Source organism: Lycium barbarum, chromosome 7, assembly GCF_019175385.1.
Source record: "Lycium barbarum isolate Lr01 chromosome 7, ASM1917538v2, whole genome shotgun sequence".
Lineage (NCBI taxonomy): Eukaryota > Viridiplantae > Streptophyta > Magnoliopsida > Solanales > Solanaceae > Lycium > Lycium barbarum.
In genome coordinates this window covers 3424518-3434731 of record NC_083343.1, presented here as the reverse complement: position 1 = coordinate 3434731, position 10214 = coordinate 3424518, and the positions used below count along the sequence as shown (strand labels likewise).

The following is a 10214-nucleotide window of genomic DNA, read 5'->3' as shown; positions in this document are numbered from 1 at the left end:
AGTGTATATATGTTGTATACGTATATGAGTTGAATTTTATGTTGTATTCTAGTTGTGGTTATGGTGAAAATTATATTGGGAATGAAAGTTGAATGAATTTTGGTTGAAGTTGGAATGTAGAAGATTATGTCACTTTAGAATGATTTTGTGATATTATGGAAATGAAGTTGTTAAGATGTGAATTATGATTATGGTTGATGAAATTGGAAGATGGAAATATGTTATGAATATGTAGGTTGAAGATTTGAAGTTTTGGGTGAATTATGTTTTGGTGAAAAGTTTGTATATTTTGTATATCTTGTGAATATTTCGTAGAAATGATATGAAATATTTCCAAATTATATTGTGATGATCTAGATTAATGATAAATGTGAAACCATTGAGATTAGTTTGGAAATTGAAGTTGAAATGAAGGTTATGACATTATGTTGGAAAGATAGCTAGTTAAGTTATATTGTGTTTATAGTGATTGTTGTTGTTGTTGATGTTGTTGTTGGGTTGTTGTTGATTGTTTTGGCCGAGTTAAATTCTCGGGGATGCTATATGTATAGGGGAGATGCTGCCCAAATTTCTGTAGGCAATTATGAATAAAGATTGAATACTTAAAGATTGGAAATTGAGAATTGGTAAATGTGACCAATTGCAGATTTTGGGCGAAACGGGAATTGAATTTGGAAAGGCGTAAAGAGCATATAAGGTATGTAAGGCTATCCCGATTCTTCTTTTGGCATGTCCTAGGTGTACTAGGATCGGATTTGAGCCTCGGAAAGTATTCTGCTCATCGGAATCTGCATTTGAAAATACCCCTTTTTCATTCAATTGAATTGAACCCTATAAGTATGCTTTATTGAAAGAATTGTGCAAACTTCCGCAAATTGTCTAGAAAATTATGGAATGTCCCTAGAACGTCCGTAGGTGACTTTATAAGCTTAAAATACGTAATTTGAGCCCACCGCTTCGTTTGTCCCGAGGTGGGCCCACTATTTCCGATTTTACCCTTTTGTGTTTATGACTTGTCTTCGAGCATTTTTTTTAAGAAATATTCTAACTACTCTTTTAACTACTAAATAAAAATTGTTTTAATATTTCATTAAGCCTTATGAATTGTTTTGGAACTTGGGAACGATCTCAGAAAGATTATGCTTCCGTAACCCATTTTGACATTCGAATTTCACTTACTATGACTCCGTTCGATTTCATTGATTTGATCTGTCATTCGATATGCTTCATTGAGTCTCTGGAAATATATATGGTGTTTTTATTGCATTTAGTTTCTCATTACTCCATTCGTGGATGCCTCAATGTTTCCCACACTGAGCCCGGGCCAGGATATGTTGTCAAGCGTAATCCACTGCATTGTTCGCCGTGCCTCGATGTGAGGGGGCAGGTATATATGTACATGGGTTGTGGAGTATGCTGTGCCATGTACACACATTCTGATATGATATGATCTGATATGGCCATCTGATATGATATGTTATGTTACGGGGTTATCCCCTATTCTGCTCCTTATATGTGGTGGCACCAGCGTCGGGAGGTGGCCACATTCTGTTTGCCGAGTCCCTTGGCAGGGGCCGGGTATGATATGGTATATGTTTCTGTACACACTCTTCATGTTTTGAAAATATGCATTTGAAATTTCGGATATTACACTCACTTTTCTGTAAGTTCTGTTTCGGTTATGATCTTGTTCCGTAATGGGACCAGGTACGACATATGTTCTCAGCAAGTACTATTTATGCTTTATGATCAGCATTTTGCTAACCTGGATGTTCCGTTCATTTTCTGTATCTTCTGCTTCGATTATGACTTTGTTTACTATGTTCCGTGCTTTACATACTCAGTACATATTTCGTACTGACCCTCTTTCTTCGGGGGCTGCGTTTTCATGCCGCGCAGGTACAGACGACAGGTTCGCTGATCCATCTGTTTAGGATCCCACTTCTGCTATTTTGGGGCGCTCTCTTCTTCAGAGCCCACTTTTTGGTACAGTCTGTCACTGCTATCTGGATATGTACATTGTTCTGGGTATGACGGGGCCCTGTCCCGTCTTATGATTATGTTATGTTCTGTAGAGGTCTGTGGATACATCTGTGTGGGTTCTGTACATATGTTTGGGATATTCTGTTCTGTGATGGCCTTATCGGCCTATGTGTGCCAAGTCTGCTTTTCTGCTAAATTCTGTAGCGACCACTAATATTATTATTATATTATTATTCTGTTCATATGCTAATTTGGGGTATCGGGTACGTATAGGTGCCCAGCTCGGGCACTGGTCGCGGCCCACGGGGTTGGGTCGTGACATCTTCCTCTGGAACACACCTTCTAATCAGCTGATCTGTGCTAACCCGGTAGAGATAGGGCTCATCCCACACATAGAAACGACTGTCATGCAAAATCCGCTTCTTCTTCTCGTGATTAGCACCAGGGGGTAAATCTCACTTACTACAAAGTTCACCATGTCTGCATACCATGGCACCTCAGCTGATTGAAGAGCAAAGAGTTGTTCGTCAGGAAAAGTCTCCTTAATTGCCACTGTTTCATCCACATGTTCCCGATCTTCTAATCTCGATAAGTGATCTGCTACCTGATTTTCTATGCCCTTTCGATCAAGAATCTCGATGTCAAACTCTTGCAGCAGCAACACCCAACGAATAAGCCTCGGCTTTGCATCCTTCTTTGTAAACAAATAACGAACTGCAGTGTGATCAGTACAGACAATCGCCTTCGTGCCCACAAGATATGATCGGAATTTGTCAAAGGCGTAGACAACCGCCAATAACTCTTTCTCTGTGACAGTATAGTTCATCTGGACTGCATCAAGTGTCTTGCTGGAATAGTAAATAGGATGAAAAATCTTGTCCCTTTTCTGACCAAGGATAGCTCCCACAGCAAAATCACTTACATCACACATCAAAATAAACGACAGAGACCAATCGGGTGCGATGATAATAGGAACCGACACTAACCTTCATTTCAGCTCATCAAAAGCCGTCAGACAGGCTTCATTAAACACAAACATCATATCTTTCTCTAAAAGCTTGCACATTGGATTAGAAACTTTAGAGAAGTCTTTGATGAACCGTCGATAGAATCCTGCATGCCCAAGAAAACTGCGCACTCCCCGAACTGAAACGGGTGGTGGCAATCTTTCAATTGCTTCAATATTCGCCTTGTCAACCTCTATTCCCTTGCTCGATATCTTGTGCCCAAGAACTATTCCTTCTCGAACCATAAAATGGCATTTTTCTCAATTAAGTACCAAGTTCGTTTCTTCACAATGAGCGAACACGACATCAAGATGGTTTAAACAGTTATCAAAAGAATCTCAAAAAACTGAGAAGTCATCCATAAATACCTCCACATAATTTTCCACCATGTCGATGAAAATAGCCATCATGTATCGCTGTAAAGTACCTAGAGCATTACACAAACCGAAAGGCATCCTCCGGAAATGCAAACGTGCCATATGGACATGTGAATGTGGTTTTATCTTGATCCTCAGGTGCATTCATGATCTGGTTGTAACTCGAATAACCATCCAAAAAGCAAAAATAATCGTATCCAACCAATCTGTCGAGCATCTGATCCATGAAGGGTAAAGGAAAGTGATATTTTCTGGTGGTGTTGTTCAACTTGCGATAGTCAATACATATCCTCAAACCCGTAACAGTCCGTTAAGGCACCAATTCATTCTTCTCGTTTTCCACCACAGTCATGCCCCCTTTCTTCGGGACACATTGTACAGGAATCACCCAATTGCTGTCAGAGATGGGATAAATAATGTAGCTGTCAAGCCACTTGATTACCTCTTTCTTCACCACCTCCTTCATGATCGGGTTTAGTCGCCTCTGGCACTCAATACTGGGTTTCTGTCTTCCTCCAATAATATTTTGTGCATGCAAAATGAGCTACTAATACCTCGAATATCAGCTATCGACCACCCAAGGGCTCGGACTCGATCTCTTAGCACTCGTAACACACGTTCAACCTGCACATCAGTCAAATAAGCAGAGAGGATTACGGGAAACGTGTCTCCACTACCTATGAAAGCATAGTGAAGGTGAGGAGGTAATGGTTTGAACTTAAGAACGGGAGCCTTTTCAATAGATGGTTTCGGCTTCTTCCATGACTCTGGTCTGTCTAGCTCTTCAACCGGCGTCCTTGCTCGTACATAAGCACATGAAGTGTCAAGAATGCCAAGACACTCTTCCACTTCTGCATCAATTGTCATATGCATATGAAGTGTCAAGAATGCCAAGACACTCTTCCACTTCTGCATCAATTGTCATATCTTCCCCATACACCAAAGTTGTCTCCAACGGAACTCGCGAAGCTAGAAAGTGATCTAACTCGGCATTAGTGAGCTTGGGTTCCACCACGGAAATTATCTTCAACTCCTCATAATGGGCTGGAAGCCTGGTAGCTTTAAACACATCAAAAGTCGTCTCTTGCCCATTAACTGTCATGGACATCTTCCCATCTTTCACTCGGATCACAACATTGACAGTGGCCAAGAATCCTCTCCCCATGATGAGAGGAACACTCTTATCTGCCTCATAATCAAGTATCACAAAATCAACTAGCAGAATTAATGGGCCTACCTTCACAAGAACATCCTCAATAATACCATCAGGATAAGCAAGTGATCGATCAGCCAACTGTAACGTAATAATGGTTGGCCTAGGCTCTCCCAAACCTAACGTTCGGAACACAAAGGTGGGCATCAGATTAATACTAGCACCCAAATCACACAATGCTAGCCCAATTTCAATGTTGCCAATCATAATCGAAATTGTGAAGCTGCTCGGATCTTTCAACTTTGGGGGAATTTTTCTCACTCTAGAACTGCACTCCTCAGTGAGTGCAACAGTCTCAAACTCTGTCTAATGTCGTTTGTTCGCAACCATATCTTTAATATATTTAGCATATTTTGGGACTTCTTGCAAAAGCTCCACCAAAGGTATGTTGATGTGTACCTATTTTAAGAGTTCAAGAAATTTCTTGCAAGCCGAATCTGCTTTCTGTTTCTGAAGTCGCTATGGAAAGAGAGGGGGTGGTCGCACCACTTCCTCTACATGTTGCTCTGCGAGTGTTTGCTTTGGTTCAGCTCGCTTAGCAGGGATAAGTTCTGCCTCTGCTATGTTCTTCTTTTTCGGCGGCACTTCTTCTAGTTCTCTACCATTCCTCAAGACATTCTTTTGGATTCTTTTCAGTATCACTAGGAAGAGCACCCGGAGGTCTGACATTCTGCATAAGAGCCATCTGCCCCATCTGACGCTCAAGCTCGTGAATAGATTTCTGCATCTCACTCTAAATTTTTTTATTTTTCTGCTGCATCACATGATTTTGTGCTATGAGCTGCTTTATCATCTCCTCTAAATTGCTAGCTGGCTGAGCTTGAGGTTGTTGATAATTGTTCGGCTTGTGGAAATCCTGCTTCCCAAATGGAGTGTTGTAATTATTTCCATAATAGTTTCCCCGATTTCCAATACTACGATTCTGCTGTCCCACAAAATAGACGGACTATGGATTCAATGGACAATTGTTATAATCATGAGGTTCACCGCAACTTACACATGCTGCTTGCTGAATATGTTGAACTGGTTGAATCTGCTTAGCTTGAGGAAACACCCTCAACATCATGTTAGTAAGAGTACCTATATCAGCCCGAATAGCTGCAACATCATCAACTTTAAGAACCCCAGTAGCTTTTTGTGGTAACCCCCGGCTAGTCTCGTGATACTCATGATGACCCTCAAACATCATCTCAAGGAGATCTTCCATCTCTTCGTATGTTTTGTTTAAGATCTGCCTTTGAGCTGAAGCATTCAACAGGGCCCTTGATTCATGGTTAAGACCTTCTACGAAATAGTTGCCAATGATCTCCTTTGGCTGCATGTGATGGGGGCAATCTCGCAGATAGCCCTTATAGTTTTCCCAAGCGTGTGGTAGAGATTCAGAATCTCTCTGAGTGAAGTTAGCAATTCTTCCTCGCAGCTCCTTTGTTTTCTTGGGTGAGAAGAACCTGTCGATAAACTTATTTGATAATATCTCCCAAGAAGTGATAGAACCTGCAGGCAGATTCGTCAACCATTCCCTCGCTTCGCCAATCAGTGAGAACGAAAATAAGGACAAATTCACATAATTATCGGGAACATATCTATATTGGAAATTCTCGCTTAACTCCATGAACTGCACCAAGTGCTTATGCGGGTCTTCACTAGACTTACCCATATACTGGCACGTATGTTGCACCAGCCGCACTGTTCCTTCTTTTAGCTCGAAATTTCCATTAATGTCAAGCCTAACAATAGCCTTAGCAATAGTTGCCAGACTAGGCCTAGCATAACTGGATAAAAGAATCCGTTGTTCTTGTGCCCTCGCAGCTGCTCTTTCACCCTGTTCATCGCCGTTTCTGGCTCTATCCCTTTCTGTCTGTTCAAGAGCAAGTCTTGCTGCTTCGTTAGCCATTTTTCTCTGTCGGTGAAAAGTTCTTTCGATTTCGTGATCAAGATCAACTAACGGTTTTCCTGAACTTTTAGTGCTTGGCATAAACCAGAGAATTCTGAAGTGACACAAGTAGAACAACGAAAAAGTAAAGACTTGAATAGAAAAACAAACTCAAATTAGAAAAACAGTAAATTTTTCTAAGTCCCCGGTAACGGCGCCAAAAACTTGTTGCTCCCAAACGCACACGCAAGTATACGTGGTCGTACAAGTAATATAGACTGTTAAGTCTAGATATCGATCCCACGGAGACTTAGATTCTACTGTTAAGCGAATTCAAATTCGAATGAAACTATTCAAGAAAGTGAAAATCAAGATGGTTGTTGTGCTAAATTAAAACTGAAAAGTAAACAATTTGTGATGGGTGTTTTTGTGACTGGGAATATCTTGACAAAGATTGTAAGAATTATCAGATGAGAGAAAGATCTAGGGTCATGGCTTTCGACTATCTAGTTGATCTTCAGACAATTCCACCTATTTTATTTCCTGGGCTACTAGTTGACGGGTTAATTATACTTTATGATATTCTCTCGAACTACTCACAAGCCTGTAGATGTTACTATAACGCCTATATCTCTATGGTCATTAGAGGTAGCAAGAACACATTTATTTTTCCGTATTCAACTAAGTAGGGCTAAATGGTGTATCTCTATCCTCAGTAGCTGTCACGACCCAACCCCGTAGGCCGCGACTAGTGTCCATGTTGGACACCCGTACGTACCCAATAACCCAAACCAGCATATAAGCTGAATATGTAGATATAAAAGTCGAATGGCGTTACTAACTATCACAGATAAACAGAAATAACGTGTGGAAGCCGATAAGGCTATCACTGAACACATCAACCCAAAACATATACACAACCCACATGTATGTCTACAGACCTCTACGAATATCAACAGAACCATAAGACGGGACAGGGCCCCGTCATACCCCTGATTAACATATATATATATATATATATATATATATATATACAATAGAAAGGTCTGTACCAAAATGTAGGCTCTGGACAAGAGAGCACTCCAAGATAGCAGAGTAAAATCCTAAGTGGGTGGATCAGCAAATCGGTCGTTTGTACCTGCGCGGCATGAAACGCAGCCCCCGAAGAAAGGGGGTCAGTACGGAATATGTACTGAATATGTAAAGCCTGGAGTACAGCAATAAAATTATAATCGGAACAGAACGTGCAGAAAATGAGAGTAATATCCAGAATATCAAATACATATTTACAAAACATAAACAGTGTATGCAAAAACATATGCCATATCCGACCCCCGTCAAGGGACTCGGTGAACAGAACGCTGTCGCCACCCCGACACTGGCGCCACAACACATCATACTCCAGAGTAAGGAATAACTCCGTAACATGTCATATCATATCAGATGGCCATATCGTATCATATCATATCATATCATATCAGAATATGTGTACATGGCACATCATACTCCACAACCCATGTACATGTATACCTGCCCCTTCACATCGAGGCACGGCGAACAATGCAGTGGAATACGCTTGATAACATATCCTGGCCCGGGCTCAGTGAGGGAAACATTGAGGCGTCCACGAGTGGAGTAGTGAGAAGCTAAATGCAATGTAAAACACAATACATTTACAAAGACTCGATAGGACATATCGAATGACAAATCGTAATAATAAAATCGGACGATAATCATAGTAGGTGTATTTCGGACGTCATAGTGAGTTACGTAGAAATAATCTTTCTGGGATCGTTTCCATGTTCCAAAATAGTTTATAAGACTCAATGGAATATTTAAAACAATTGTCATTTAGTAATTAGAAGAATAGTTAAAACGTTCCCTTTAATATCGCTCGAAAATAAAACAATAATACAACAGGAGATGAATCGGGAATAGTGGGCCCACCTCGGGTCAACTGAGGTGGCGTACACAATTTACGTACGTTACACTTCATGACGTCACTTGTGAGAGTTTTAAAGTAGTCGGGTCCTATTTGCGCAAGTTCTAGGTGTTTAGACAATTCTTCCAACTATTTATGAAATATTTAATTCAATTCTACTGAATGAAAAAGGGGCAAATTTAGGCACGGATTCCTAAGAGTAGAGTCGTCCCCGAGGCTCGTATCCAAACCTATCACACCTAAGACATGCCAAGAGAAGGAAAGGTAAAACTTTACATACCTTATTCGTTCCTTACGCCTCTCCAAACTCAATTCCCGTTTCTTCCAAAATCTACAATTGGTCATAATTACCAAATATCAATTACAAGCCTTTAGGAATTCAATCTTAACTCGTACTTGTCTACAGAAATTTGGGCAGCATCTCCCCTATACATACAACATCCTCGAGATTTAACTCGGCTCCAATTGTCAACAACCATACCAACAACAATACTAACAATTTCATATCAAACTATAATTAAATTCATTCTTAAATCACTTCCAAAACGGCCCAATATACATTCATATACCAATATTTGTATACACTTCTTTATTTTGTATATGCATAGTATCACGGTAACAAAAATAACAACAATTACAACCTAGCAAATTCTTATTAACAGTACCTTTGTACGTGGCTATAGTGCTACTGAATATTTTGGGTCGAGCCATCATTTACAAGTATCTATTGCAAATCCTTTTTTCATACTTTAAATAAGAAGGGATGGCAGCAACACTGTTAGACACGCTTTGTTTCTTTCCAAAAAATGAGTTTTCTCCCACAGTGAAGAAAAACGCTGTTCCTTGAATTTAATTTTCCACCCCACGTTTCGTCTATGCATAACTCATTACAACTTACTTTTATAGCTTGTACCAAGATGAAGTCATAATTTAATAAGCCAAAACAGAGTTATGTGTTTTAGTGGACAGTGGGATCCACGTACAATCAATTCACAAAAGAATTGTTATTACATAGGAAGCCACCACCTGCATATCAGAAAGCATAGTCACTTAAGTATCTATGCCAAACGTGCCGCGTGGAAGTATTGGACTAACACTTTATCCACCCCTAATTAGTATCTCCACTATACTCCATATTTATCCAATTACACATGTAATTAATTTCGTATTTTTCATCCCATAATTTAGTTATGACTTCAACAAACTTAAATATATCTAGTAGAAAATAGTTCTTATCTTATATGTCAAAAATAATCTTCTTCCACCTTACTTCTCTCGGAAAAAAAAGCCCGAATTTAACAATGTGATAAAATAGAACAAAGTGTGCAAAATCCGTATGATGTCCTTGTAATGAATTATATTTTCATTCTTTGCAATTGCAAGCGACGTACTACAAAATTTACTTGAAAATCATGTTTTTGCTGTGTCCCTATGAAATAAGGTTTCAGCTAGCTATATTCCTTAATGAAAAATTAAGACAAGATATAGGGACTTTAAGTCACCTCTTTAGCTTTACATGTGTCAACTTTTGGCCCACCATACCACTACACCTTTTAATACACATGCAACTTTTCTTGACAATTTCAAATGATGCTGTGTCCCTTCCATGTGAATAAAATAATACACATGCCAAACATTTAGCTTGTACACTAAATCTGAAAATGTAACCAATCCATATTGGGTCCACATCTGGAAATCATGCCCCTAAAATTTCTCCCGTTAATTCTTTTGCCTCCCAACTCACTTAAATATTTACCACTTAATAATCTAATCATAATTAATTAATTCTTAATCTCCATTAATATTTCGAACCTCGACA

General features: G+C 39.6%; 1 long non-coding RNA gene across 1 annotated transcript; it reads right to left on the bottom strand.

The window, feature by feature from the left end:
• Positions 1-7220: 7220 nt before the first annotated feature.
• On the bottom strand, positions 7221-9281 carry LOC132602056 (uncharacterized). Its single transcript, XR_009567583.1, has 3 exons — positions 9061-9281; positions 8676-8726; positions 7221-7591 (listed from the first exon to the last, which is right to left on the bottom strand). It is a non-coding gene; the product is annotated as an uncharacterized LOC132602056 (long non-coding RNA).
• Positions 9282-10214: the final 933 nt, after the last annotated feature.